Below are 14,495 nucleotides of genomic sequence, written 5' to 3'. Positions count from 1 at the left end.
TGAAGTAGAATGTCCTACGAAGATCAAGAACAAGTGGTTTATCCGATCATACGCAAGGATTTTTGATGAGGCCCAGTCTCCTGAAATCACTTAGCTCTGGGGCGACACGGTGCTGCGGTGGTTAGCACTGTCGCTTCACAGCGAGAGGGTTTCTGGTTTGAATCACGGCTGGGGCCCTTCTGTGTGGAGTTTGAATGTTGTCCCCGTGTCTGCGTGGGTTTTCTCCGGGTTCTCCGGTTTCCTCCCACAGTCCAAAGACGTGCAGGTGTTCGGTTCATTGATGACTCTAAATCACCCGTAGGTGTGAATGGTTGTCTGTCTCTGTTCGTCTCTATGTGTCCTGTGATAGACTGGCGTCCTGTCCAGGGTGGACCCCGCCTCACGCCCGATGTCAGCTGGGATCGGCTCCAGCCCCCCCCCCCCGCAACCCAGACAGGTTGAAGATGAATGAATGAATGGAGTGATCCCAGATGGACGAGGGAAGCAAGGTGGAAAGAAGTTCATCTGGCGAGAGTCGGGTTAGGGTTGCCCTGCACATCACACAGTCGCTGTTTTAAACACTAGGAACGAGTTTTTAATTCAAATAAATCTGCGTGGTTACGTTACGTTGGTTAGGGTTAGGAAAACATCATGGGTGGGATTAAAATAAATGTGGTAATATTGTGACTACAGGGCGAAGTGGGACAATCTCCCCCCTCTTTGCCCAGTTGAGGAAAAACGTGTGCTAAAGCGCCTTCATGGGGGCCAAAACGCATTCTAATGTGCCCTCTTCAGTGGAGAGGATGCGATATACGTGCCCTTCTTCTCCTTTTCGCCCCTTCCCTCCAAAAAGTCCATGCTGCCAGATGGTGTGATGGGAGTTAATACAACATACTGCACTCTCATTCTGTGTGTTTCCCTGACGCAGCGGATGAAGCCAGTTCATTTCTGTTCCCCCCAATTTTCCTCTGCCCCATCATTTGTAACAAGGCAGACCATCCGACAGTTAAATAAATAGACGGATGAATGAATTAATAAATTGAATGAAAGCACTCTGCAGCGGGCGCACAGTGGGCTTCCCATCAGCATCCCTCTCTCCCTCCTCTCTCTCCCTCCTCTCTCTCCCTCTTACCTCCTCGTATTGACTGAGGTGATTCATAGTTTATCACTTTCCATGACAGAGCCACTGTCCCCTGGAAGTGAACGCGCCGCCAAAGCTGCCTCTGCCCTTTTATAGCGCCGAACAATGTTTGTATCTATTGTGCACGCACACACACACGCACACACACAACCATGAGAGAGAGAGGGGGAGAGAGGTCTCACACAACCCAGATGAAAGGCTCGAGGGAGGGGGCTGCCTGATAGGGCCGTAAAGGCTATCATGACTCCTGTGTGACTCATAGATTCTGCAGTGAAGGAGGCGAGAGCAGCACAGAATGTGTTGTGTGTGATTTCACCGGGCTTCCTGTACCTCTGTAATATTCATTCATCATTACAAGATTCATCGTCACACCTTTAAGGTGTCGTTCAGAGGACTGTCAGAAGGCTGTAGAAGCCTGAATTGCTGCATTATGAATAGCGAGCCAATGGGGTAACCTCTGTGGAGAGGTGTGTTGGACTGTGACTATGGATGTATTTCTATTGAAAGTTGAAACATACGTCGGAAAACATCGCGATTCCACATCAAACCCTTTCTGAAAAGAACAAATGAACACAGAGAATGAAGGTATGCGGTGCAGACAGATGTCCGTCCTCCACAGAGCTGGGTCTGTCCGACGTTCCTGACCGTTATAGGGAAGGTTCCCTAACGCCACCGTACTCTACGGGGGAATTGTTGGGTCTGTGTAAATCCTATATAAGTCATAGAGTGTGGTCTATACCTACTCTGTCATGATTTTGCACTATAAATAAAATTGAATTGAATTGAATTCAAAGTAAATTGATTCATTTGATGTTTCATTGTCTTCTTTTATTAATTCTTTCTAGTTCAATGATCAGTATTGTTCCTAGGTTGTGTTATTTCAACACAGCCTCCTTTATTCCAAATACCACATTATGACTCCTTCAGGCTGTGTTGGGTCAAAAACACACACACACACACACACACACTGACATCCACATGTGTTCAGTCTCTCACTGCCTCTTTCAGATGGAAATAACGACGACGAGGAGGAGCAGAGAGGAAGAAGAAGAAGAAGAGGAAGAATTACTTTATTAATCCCGCAACGGGTAAATTTAATTTTTTCACTCTTATTATTAATCATGTTACACACACAGGCCCGAAATACACACACATGCACAGACAGGACCTATATACATGCAATTGAGGAGAGATGTTAGAGCGAGGGGGCTGCCAGTGACCGGCGCCCCGAGCAGTTGGGGGTTCGGTGCCTTGCTCAACAGCACCTCGGCAGTGCCCAGGAGATGAACTGGCACCTCTCCAGCCACCAGTCCATGCTCCATACATGGTCCACACAGGGATTTGAACCAGCGACCAGCCAAGTCACCTATGGACTAAGCTACTGCCGCCCCCAAAGGAAGCAACGCTCGAGGAATCATCGAGAAGAGAGAATGAATAATAATAAAAACCCAAATGATGAAGACGGAGATCTGCCCCTGGTATCTGGACCGTGGAATAATATTTCTTTGCTTTAGACTCAAGATGGAGATTTAATTAATAATTAATAAATTCAATTATTTATCCGCACGGGGCTTTGATTCCTCCGAGAAGCGAATTGAAAAGTATTTCAAACAGGATCAAAAATCAGCAGCGTATCAATGAAAAACACTGTTGTTGTATTTCTGATCTCACTCTCGTTCTATCGCTCGCGTCCTCTCGTTCTATCGCTCACGTCCTCTCGTTCTATCGCTCACGTCCTCTCGTTCTATCGCTCACGTCCTCTCGTTCTATCGCTCACGTCCTCTCGTTCTATCGCTCACGTCCTCTCGTTCCATCGCTCACGTCCTCTCGTTCCATCACTCACGTCCTCTCGTTCTATCGCTCACGTCCTCTCGTTCTATCGCTCACGTCCTCTCGTTCTGTCGCTCACGTCCTCTCGTTCCATCGCTCACGTCCTCTCGTTCTATCGCTCACATCCTCTCGTTCCATCGCTCACGTCCTCTCGTTCCATCGCTCACGTCCTCTCGTTCCATCGCTCGCGTCCTCTCGTTCTATCGCTCGCGTCCTCTCGTTCTATCGCTCGCGTCCTCTCGTTCTGTCGCTCGCGTCCTCTCGTTCTATCGCTCGCGTCCTCTCGTTCTATCGCTCGCGTCCTCTCGTTCTGTCGCTCGCGTCCTCTCGTTCTATCGCTCACGTCCTCTCGTTCCATCGCTCACGTCCTCGCGTTCCATCGCTCACGTACTCTCGTTCAATCGCTCGCGTCCTCTCGTTCCATCGCTCACGTACTCTCGTTCTAGCGCTCGCGTCCTCTCGTTCCATCGCTCGCGTCCTCTCGTTCCATCGCTCACGTCCTCTCGTTCCATCGCTCACGTACTCTCGTTCTATCGCTCGCGTCCTCTCGTTCCATCGCTCACGTACTCTTGTTCTAGCGCTCGCGTCCTCTCGTTCTATCGCTCGCGTCCTCTCGTTCTATTGCTCGCGTCCTCTCGTTCCATGGCTCGCGTCCTCTCCATCCATCGCTCACGTCCTCTCGTTCCGTCGCTCACGTCCTCTCGTTCCGTCGCTCACGTCCTCTCGTTCCGTCGCTCACGTCCTCTCGTTCCGTCGCTCACGTCCTCTCGTTCCATCGCTCACGTCCTCTCGTTCTATCGCTCCCGTCCTCTCGTTCCATCGCTCACGTCCTCTCGTTCCATCGCTCCCGTCCTCTCGTTCCATCGCTCACGTCCTCTCGTTCCATCGCTCACGTCCTCTCGTTCCATCGCTCACGTCATCTCGTTCCATCGCTCACGTCCTCTCGTTCTATCGCTCACGTCCTCTCGTTCCATCGCTCACGTCCTCTCGTTCCATCGCTCACGTCCTCTCGTTCTATCGCTCACGTCCTCTCATTCTATCGTTCTATCGCTCACGTCCTCTCGTTCCATCGCTCACGTCCTCTCGTTCCATCGCTCACGTCATCTCGTTCTATCGCTCACGTCCTCTCATTCTATCGTTCTATCGCTCACGTCCTCTCGTTCTATCGCTCACGTCCTCTCGTTCCATCGCTCACGTCCTCTCGTTCTATCGCTCACGTCCTCTCGTTCTATCGCTCACGTCCTCTCGTTCTATCGCTCACGTCCTCTCGTTCCATCGCTCACGTCCTCTCGTTCTATCGCTCACGTCCTCTCGTTCCATCGCTCACGTCCTCTCGTTCCATCGCTCACGTCCTCTCGTTCCATCGCTCACGTCCTCTCGTTCCATCGCTCGCGTCCTCTCGTTCTATCGCTCGCGTCCTCTCGTTCTATCGCTCGCGTCCTCTCGTTCTGTCGCTCGCGTCCTCTCGTTCTATCGCTCGCGTCCTCTCGTTCTATCGCTCGCGTCCTCTCGTTCTGTCGCTCGCGTCCTCTCGTTCTATCGCTCACGTCCTCTCGTTCCATCGCTCACGTCCTCGCGTTCCATCGCTCACGTACTCTCGTTCAATCGCTCGCGTCCTCTCGTTCCATCGCTCACGTACTCTCGTTCTAGCGCTCGCGTCCTCTCGTTCCATCGCTCGCGTCCTCTCGTTCCATCGCTCGCGTCCTCTCGTTCCATCGCTCACGTACTCTCGTTCTATCGCTCGCGTCCTCTCGTTCCATCGCTCACGTACTCTTGTTCTAGCGCTCGCGTCCTCTCGTTCTATCGCTCGCGTCCTCTCGTTCTATTGCTCGCGTCCTCTCGTTCCATGGCTCGCGTCCTCTCCATCCATCGCTCACGTCCTCTCGTTCCGTCGCTCACGTCCTCTCGTTCCGTCGCTCACGTCCTCTCGTTCCGTCGCTCACGTCCTCTCGTTCCGTCGCTCACGTCCTCTCGTTCCGTCGCTCACGTCCTCTCGTTCCATCGCTCACGTCCTCTCGTTCCATCGCTCCCGTCCTCTCGTTCAATCGCTCACGTCCTCTCGTTCCATCGCTCACGTCCTCTCGTTCCATCGCTCACGTCATCTCGTTCCATCGCTCACGTCCTCTCGTTCTATCGCTCACGTCCTCTCGTTCCATCGCTCACGTCCTCTCGTTCCATCGCTCACGTCCTCTCGTTCTATCGCTCACGTCCTCTCATTCTATCGTTCTATCGCTCACGTCCTCTCGTTCCATCGCTCACGTCCTCTCGTTCCATCGCTCACGTCATCTCGTTCTATCGCTCACGTCCTCTCATTCTATCGTTCTATCGCTCACGTCCTCTCGTTCTATCGCTCACGTCCTCTCGTTCCATCGCTCACGTCCTCTCGTTCTATCGCTCACGTCCTCTCGTTCTATCGCTCACGTCCTCTCGTTCTATCGCTCACGTCCTCTCGTTCTATCGCTCACGTCCTCTCGTTCCATCGCTCACGTCCTCTCGTTCCATCGCTCACGTCCTCTCGTTCTATCGCTCACGTCCTCTCGTTCTGTCGCTCACGTCCTCTCGTTCTATCGCTCACGTCCTCTCGTTCTGTCGCTCACGTCCTCTCGTTCTATCGCTCACATCCTCTCGTTCCATCGTTCACGTCCTCTCGTTCCATCGCTCACGTCCTCTCGTTCTATCGCTCACGTCCTCTCGTTCCATCGCTCACGTCCTCTCGTTCCATCGCTCACGTCCTCTCGTTCTATCACTCACGTCCTCTCGTTCTATCGCTCAAGTCCTCTCGTTCTGTCGCTCACGTCCTCTCGTTCTATCGCTCCCGTCCTCTCGTTCTATCGCTCACGTCCTCTCGTTCCATCGCTCACGTCCTCTCGTTCTATCGCTCAAGTCCTCTCGTTCTGTCGCTCACGTCCTCTCGTTCTATCGCTCACGTCCTCTCGTTCTATCGCTCACGTCCTCTCGTTCCATCGCTCACGTCCTCTCGTTCCATCACTCACATCCTCTCTTTCTATCGCTCACGTCCTCTCGTTCCATCGCTCACGTCCTCTCATTCTATCGCTCGCGTCCTCTCGTTCCATCGCTCGCGTCCTCTCGTTCTATCGCTCACATCCTCTCGTTCTATCGCTCGCGTCCTCTCGTTCTATCGCTCGCGTCCTCTCGTTCCATCGCTCACGTCCTCTCGTTCTATCGCTCACGTCCTCTCGTTCTATCGCTCACGTCCTCTGGTTCCATCGCTCACATCCTCTGGTTCTATCGCTCACATCCTCTCGTTCCATCGCTCACGTCCTCTCGTTCTATCGCTCACGTCCTCTCGTTCCATCGCTCCCGTCCTCTCGTTCTATCGCTCACGTCCTCTCGTTCCATCGCTCACGTCCTCTCGTTCCATCGCTCACGTCCTCTCGTTCTATCGCTCACGTCCTCTCGTTCCATCGCTCACGTCCTCTCGTTCCAGCGCTCACGTCCTCTCGTTCCATCGCTGACGTCCTCTCGTTCCATCGCTCGCGTCCTCTCGTTCTATCGCTCGCGTCCTCTCGTTCCATCGCTCGCGTCCTCTCGTTCCATCGCTCGCGTCCTCTCGTTCTATCGCTCGCGTCCTCTCGTTCCATCGCTCGCGTCCTCTCGTTCCATCGCTCGCGTCCTCTCGTTCCGTCGCTCACGTCCTCTCGTTCCGTCGCTCACGTCCTCTCGTTCCGTCGCTCACGTCCTCTCGTTCCGTCGCTCACGTCCTCTCGTTCCGTCGCTCACGTCCTCTCGTTCCGTCGCTCACGTCCTCTCGTTCCGTCGCTCACGTCCTCTCGTTCCGTCGCTCACGTCCTCTCGTTCTATCGCTCACGTCCTCTCGTTCCAGCGCTCACGTCCTCTCGTTCCAGCGCTCACGTCCTCTTGTTCCATCGCTCGCGTCCTCTCGTTCCAGCGCTCGCGTCCTCTCGTTCTATCGCTCGCGTCCTCTCGTTCCTTCGCTCACGTCCTCTCGTTCCATCCCTCACGTCCTCTCGTTCTATCGCTCACGTCCTCTCGTTCTATCGCTCACGTCCTCTCGTTCTATCGCTCACGTCCTCTCGTTCCATCGCTCACGTCCTCTCGTTCTATCGCTCACGTCCTCTCGTTCCATCGCTCGCGTCCTCTCGTTTCAGCGCTCGCGTCCTCTCGTTCTATCGCTCGCGTCCTCTCGTTCCATCGCTCGCGTCCTCTCGTTCTATCGCTCACGTCCTCTGGTGCCATCGCTCACGTCCTCTCGTTCTATCGCTCACGTCCTCTGGTTCCATCGCTCACGTCCTCTCGTTCTATCGCTCACGTCCTCTCGTTCTATCGCTCACGTCCTCTCGTTCCAGCGCTCACGTCCTCTCGTTCTATCGCTCACGTCCTCTCGTTCTATCGCCCACGTCCTCTCGTTCCATCGCTCACGTCCTCTCGTTCCATCGCTCACGTCCTCTCGTTCCATCGCTCACGTCCTCTCGTTCTATCGCTCACGTCCTCTCGTTCCATCGCTCACGTCCTCTCGTTCTATCGCTCACGTCCTCTCGTTCCATCGCTCACGTCCTCTCGTTCCATCGCTCCCGTCCTCTCGTTCCATCGCTCACGTCCTCTCGTTCCATCGCTCACATCCTCTCGTTCTATCGCTCACGTCCTCTCGTTCTATCGCTCACGTCCTCTCGTTCTGTCGCTCACGTCCTCTCGTTCCGTCGCCACGTCCTCTCGTTCTATCGCTCACGTCCTCTCATTCTATCGTTCTATCGCTCACGTCCTCTCGTTCTATCGCTCACGTCCTCTCGTTCCATCGCTCACGTCCTCTCATTCTATCGTTCTATCGCTCACGTCCTCTCGTTCTATCGCTCCCGTCCTCTCGTTCCATCGCTCGCGTCCTCTCGTTCCATCGCTCGCGTCCTCTCGTTCCATCGCTCGCGTCCTCTCGTTCTATCGCTCGCGTCCTCTCGTTCCATCGCTCGCGTCCTCTCGTTCCATCGCTCACGTCCTCTCGTTCCGTCGCTCACGTCCTCTCGTTCCGTCGCTCACGTCCTCTCGTTCCGTCGCTCACGTCCTCTCGTTCCGTCGCTCACGTCCTCTCGTTCCGTCGCTCACGTCCTCTCGTTCCGTCGCTCACGTCCTCTCGTTCCGTCGCTCACGTCCTCTCGTTCTATCGCTCACGTCCTCTCGTTCCAGCGCTCACGTCCTCTCGTTCCAGCGCTCACGTCCTCTTGTTCCATCGCTCGCGTCCTCTCGTTCCAGCGCTCGCGTCCTCTCGTTCTATCGCTCGCGTCCTCTCGTTCCTTCGCTCACGTCCTCTCGTTCCATCCCTCACGTCCTCTCGTTCTATCGCTCACGTCCTCTCGTTCTATCGCTCACGTCCTCTCGTTCTATCGCTCACGTCCTCTCGTTCCATCGCTCACGTCCTCTCGTTCTATCGCTCACGTCCTCTCGTTCCATCGCTCGCGTCCTCTCGTTTCAGCGCTCGCGTCCTCTCGTTCTATCGCTCGCGTCCTCTCGTTCCATCGCTCGCGTCCTCTCGTTCTATCGCTCACGTCCTCTGGTGCCATCGCTCACGTCCTCTCGTTCTATCGCTCACGTCCTCTGGTTCCATCGCTCACGTCCTCTCGTTCTATCGCTCACGTCCTCTCGTTCTATCGCTCACGTCCTCTCGTTCCAGCGCTCACGTCCTCTCGTTCTATCGCTCACGTCCTCTCGTTCTATCGCCCACGTCCTCTCGTTCCATCGCTCACGTCCTCTCGTTCCATCGCTCACGTCCTCTCGTTCCATCGCTCACGTCCTCTCGTTCTATCGCTCACGTCCTCTCGTTCCATCGCTCACGTCCTCTCGTTCTATCGCTCACGTCCTCTCGTTCCATCGCTCACGTCCTCTCGTTCCATCGCTCCCGTCCTCTCGTTCCATCGCTCACGTCCTCTCGTTCCATCGCTCACATCCTCTCGTTCTATCGCTCACGTCCTCTCGTTCTATCGCTCACGTCCTCTCGTTCTGTCGCTCACGTCCTCTCGTTCCGTCGCCACGTCCTCTCGTTCTATCGCTCACGTCCTCTCATTCTATCGTTCTATCGCTCACGTCCTCTCGTTCTATCGCTCACGTCCTCTCGTTCCATCGCTCACGTCCTCTCATTCTATCGTTCTATCGCTCACGTCCTCTCGTTCTATCGCTCCCGTCCTCTCGTTCTATCGCTCCCGTCCTCTCGTTCTATCGCTCACGTCCTCTCGTTCCATCGTCCTCTCGTTCTATCGCTCACGTCCTCTCGTTCCATCGTTCACGTCCTCTCGTTCCATCGCTCACGTCCTCTCGTTCCATCGCTCACGTCCTCTCGTTCCATCGCTCACGTCCTCTCCTTCCATCGCTCAGGTCCTCTCGTTCTATCGCTCGCGTCCTCTCGTTCCATCGCTCACGTCCTCTCGTTCTATCGCTCACGTCCTCTCGTTCCATCGCTCACGTCCTCTCGTTCTATCGCTCACGTCCTCTCGTTCCATCGCTCGCGTCCTCTCGTTCCATCGCTCGCGTCCTCTCGTTCCATCGCTCGCGTCCTCTCGTTCCATCGCTCGCGTACTCTCGTTCTAGCGCTCGCGTCCTCTCGTTCTATCGCTCGCGTCCTCTCGTTCTATCGCTCGCGTCCTCTCGTTCTATCGCTCGCGTCCTCTCGTTCCATGGCTCACGTCCTCTCGTTCCATTGCTCGCGTACTCTCGTTCTAGCGCTCGCGTCCTCTCGTTCTATCGCTCGCGTCCTCTCGTTCTATCGCTCGCGTCCTCTCGTTCCATCGCTCACGTCCTCTCGTTCCATCGCTCACGTCCTCTCCTTCCATCGCTCAGGTCCTCTCGTTCTATCGCTCACGTCCTCTCGTTCCATCGCTCACGTCCTCTCGTTCTATCGCTCACGTCCTCTCGTTCCATCGCTCGCGTCCTCTCGTTCCATCGCTCGCGTCCTCTCGTTCCATCGCTCGCGTCCTCTCGTTCCATCGCTCGCGTACTCTCGTTCTAGCGCTCGCGTCCTCTCGTTCTATCGCTCGCGTCCTCTCGTTCTATCGCTCGCGTCCTCTCGTTCTATCGCTCGCGTCCTCTCGTTCCATCGCTCGCGTCCTCTCGTTCCATGGCTCGCGTCCTCTCGTTCCATCGCTCGCGTACTCTCGTTCTAGCGCTCGCGTCCTCTCGTTCTATCGCTCGCGTCCTCTCGTTCTATCGCTCGCGTCCTCTCGTTCTATCGCTCGCGTCCTCTCGTTCTATCGCTCGCGTCCTCTCGTTCCATGGCTCGCGTCCTCTCGTTCCATGGCTCGCGTCCTCTCGTTCCATGGCTCGCGTCCTCTCGTTCCATGGCTCGCGTCCTCTCGTTCCATCGCTCACGTCCTCTCGTTCTATCGCTCACGTCCTCTCGTTCTATCGCTCACGTCCTCTCGTTCTATCGCTCACGTCCTCTCGTTCTATCGCTCACGTCCTCTCGTTCCATCGCTCACGTCCTCTCGTTCTATCGCTCACGTCCTCTCGTTCTATCGCTCCCGTCCTCTCGTTCTATCGCTCACGTCCTCTCGTTCTATCGCTCACGTCCTCTCGTTCCAGCGCTCCCGTCCTCTCGTTCCATCGCTCACGTCCTCTCGTTCCAGCGCTCCCGTCCTCTCGTTCCATCGCTCCCGTCCTCTCGTTCTATCGCTCACGTCCTCTCGTTCTATCGCTCCCGTCCTCTCGTTCTATCGCTCACGTCCTCTCGTTCCATCGCTCACGTCCTCTCGTTCCATCGCTCACGTCCTCTCGTTCCATCGCTCACGTCCTCTCGTTCTATCGCTCACGTCCTCTCGTTCCATCGCTCACGTCCTCTCGTTCTATCGCTCACGTCCTCTCGTTCTATCGCTCACGTCCTCTCGTTCCATCGCTCACGTCCTCTCGTTCTATCGTTCTATCGCTCACGTCCTCTCGTTCCAGCGCTTACGTCCTCTCGTTCCGTCGCTCACGTCCTCTCGTTCTAACGCTCACGTCCTCTCGTTCTATCGCTCACGTCCTCTCGTTCTATCGCTCACGTCCTCTCGTTCTATCGCTCACGTCCTCTCGTTCTATCGTTCTATCGCTCACGTCCCCTCGTTCTATCGCTCACATCCTCTCGTTCCAGCGCTCCCGTCCTCTCGTTCCATCGCTCCCGTCCTCTCGTTCTGTCGCTCACGTCCTCTCGTTCTATCGCTCACGTCCTCTCGTTCTATCGCTCACGTCCTCTCGTTTCTATCGCTCCCGTCCTCTCGTTCTATCGCTCACGTCCTCTCGTTTCTATCGCTCCCGTCCTCTCCAGTCTTCACTCTGATATCTTCATTCCTCTGCTGCCTTCCTTCTCTCCTCCATCCGAGCCAATCAATCTCCATCCCTCTCCATCCATCTCGCCCTCGTCCCAGCTGGGTTGTCATGGTGATGTGTGCAGGTTGGTAGTACATGTGTTTTCATTAACGCTACACACGGCCTGGGCTGAACTACATTTATTGTATTTATTATTTTATTTCAGCCGTCTTTACGCCTGGAGCAAAGAAGGATATCAGGTGACGTAGTATGAGCACTAAAATCGCCGCAGGAAGGAGGGGTCTGGGTGGTGGAGGGGTCCCAAAGCACAGGACTTCCACCTGAGGGGCCGGAAGTACGAAACCAAACCACAACCTTTTCTTTAACCTCAACCAAGTCGGTTTCATGCCTATATTTAACTGTAGCAGTCGCCTACAGATCACAGTTTCATTTTCACAGCGTTTAAAATAATGTCATTTCATAAGCTATCATAGAAACTGTGCATAACTATTTGTGCAATATCATATGAGCAGATGCTGCTTTAAGTAACAAATCAGGGTCATGACTGAAAGAACGAGGTCGCGGGTACAAGCGGCCGAAATGTGTTTCCTCAGGAGGGGGTCTGGAGTCTCCCTTAGAGAGAGGGGGAGAAGTTCAGCATCCGTGAGGAACTCGGAGTAGAGCCGCTGCTCCTTTGCGTTGAAAGGAGCCAGTTGAGGTGGTTCAGGATCATCTGGTAAGGATGAACCCTGGGCGCCTCCCTAGGGAGGTGTTCCAGGCACATCCAGAAGACTGAGAGAGAGAGAGGAACCAAGGAGCGCAAGAAAGTAGAGACACAATCAAAGACGGAGAGGAAGAGGGCGAGGGGAGAAAGGACGAGGAGGGGGGCACTGGGTGGACGAGATAGAGTGGCTTTTTTGACATCAAACAGCATCGGGGGAACTAAATGTTCCTTTTACGGCCTCATTTGCATGTTTATAAGCACGAGTGGCAGCTCATGTATTAGACACACATGCGCACACAAACAGACACACTCATGTTAGCAGTTCACTCGTCTCATCACACTGATGTGACTGCCTTCATTAGCATTGATAGGACGGGTCGCAGCAAGGATACCGGGAGAGTGTGTGAGTGTGCTTCACAGAGCTGACAGCTTTCACAGCGATGGCGGCGGAAGTCACAGAGCCCGAGGAGACCCGCTCGCCATTTACTGACAACCGGTAATTTTGCATGCAGCAAACGCAGCGAGTCGACTGCACATCAGGAGCGCCTGCTCTCTGCTCCTGGACTGCAGCGAGCAGGTGAATCCAAGAGAGAGAGCGCCGCGATCCATCACTGATTGAATAACATCTGCACGTAATTTGATTTTTTCGCGACTCCTCGTGGCGATCGAGGCGTCCTTTTGTTCTCCTACCTCTGCAGGCGGGCCCACAGTGTGAGGTCATGGTAATGTTGTGAAGTGAGCGTGACAGGAAAAGGGGCTAACCGTGTTTCCCCGCCATGATTGAGACCACCTATGGGAGACACAGCTGTAAAGACTGTGGAGGCTCTGAAAACAATTCGAAGACACCCAATGAGATCATGGCCCGAGATTAACCTGACGGTATTACTCACCACAAAGCAGGCTCAATCAGGAAACCAAAATAGTAATTTTTAAGATAACAGCCTTATCTTTACAGCCAATACTCTGGTTTACACAGGGATCATTCACCGTGTTCTGTCTCCAAACAACAGGAATTGCATCACATCAAAGAGGAAACGTGCAGTCTTACGAGGCCCTGAAGTGGCTCATGCAACCTTTGCTTTGTGCATAAAACGCTCCGGGACATCCTCTTGGAGATGGATTGAGACGTGCACTCCAGGAATCATGCATATTAAAGTAACTTTCACAAGAATATACCCCCTTTCACACATGCACTGGACTGCCTGTGCAATCTCCCAGTAATCCCATGTGTGAATTAGGGCTGCCCCCAACCAAAGATGTACTTCGTCTGGGGCAGCTGGATGTGTCAGAAAAAATCAGTGAGGAGTCTGTGGGAACATGGGCAGGTAGCCAGGCTTACGTGAGAGGCCAAGGTTTTTGCTTACGTGATAGTTTGCATGTGACCATCTCGGAGTCATCCTTGGTCTTTTTAGAGTGAACCCATATTTTAGACGTCTTTCCCGACGTGATTGGCTGTTAATTGTTAACTGTCTAACCGCGATGTCAAAGGGATGCCATGTTAAAACAAAAAAACACCGACAGTGAGTCACGACTTCCTGTAACTGGCAATTCAAATTAAAAGCCCTCCAGACTCTTAAGCCAGCCGCCAGTCACAAAGAGTTTCACTTAGTTTTGACAAGACATGGCTCCAAATGTTTTTGGGTTTTTTTCTGCGACCAATGGACCAATGACATTTTGTTCGGTTAATGACTTCTTGGTCGACTAGTTGGGGGCAGCCCTAGTGTGAATACAGTCATTCACTGTGCCGAGTATTCACAGAGAGCGAGTGGGTGTGTTGGTGACGTTTATCCCCGAAACTGGAAGACAAAAAACCTTTGAGGGTGATTCACTCTGTTGGCACGGGTCAACGGCAAAATCATCAGACATACTCAAGGAACTGCGACAGACTCTGTTGTTTACGCTTAAAATAAGAACCTGCTCGGTCACTGGGGTGTAATCCAAGTCATGTCCAGCCTCCTGCACGCTCTACCCAGACGCCTCCGCTCTCCAAACGTATTTCCTTTAATGTGTGAATGACCCACAGTAATACATTTGACTTGCCCACACACTCACACGGTCGTAGCAACTTAGTATGTAGTAAATCACTCAAAATGTGAGCTTTTACTTACTTTATTTGCTAAAACAGTCGTGTTGTGCTGCTGTAAAAGCTGAGCTTGCGTCAACTTTTACGCTAAAGCCATCAGTGTCAACACAGCATCTCATTGAAATGATTGCGGGACACTGTAATGGCACAGTAGCTATCACTGCTCATGCTAACTACCCAGTCATTTAACAAGCAAAAGCAGCAACTGAAGAAGCAGAAAAAGCACTGCCACAAGGAAAAAACGTTTCCACGAATTGGATATTGTTTGTTATGTTGACTCACTGTTGTGTTGAGAAAATGCCAGTTTCTTCTACTTTTAAAAAAAAAGCAACTGAAACTACACTTGACAAATAATATAGGAGAACTATTTCTCCAGGAATGCTGCAGCCAGATCATGTCGACACTGTTTGGACACAGTCAGTGGTCGTGCTTGTGTTATTCTCTAGTTTGCATGAGGATGTGCTCACTGTCACCTTGCAAATAAGCCCCAGCCCTGC

At 53.6% G+C, this 14,495-nt stretch overlaps 1 protein-coding gene across 1 annotated transcript in view; it reads right to left on the bottom strand.

Annotated features, from left to right (window-relative positions):
• grin2da (glutamate receptor, ionotropic, N-methyl D-aspartate 2D, a) overlaps positions 1–14,495 on the bottom strand; it is a gene marked incomplete at both ends in the record, with an annotated part of 247,265 nt that overhangs the window by 90,262 nt on the left and 142,508 nt on the right. The gene's annotated exons all lie outside the window — the stretch shown is intronic.

The sequence above is a fragment of the Echiichthys vipera genome (genome assembly GCF_963691815.1).
Source record: "Echiichthys vipera genome assembly, chromosome: 13".
Taxonomy (NCBI): Eukaryota; Metazoa; Chordata; class Actinopteri; order Perciformes; family Trachinidae; genus Echiichthys; species Echiichthys vipera.
Note: the sequence above shows the minus strand (reverse complement) of the source record. Positions and strands in the feature narration are given on the sequence as shown.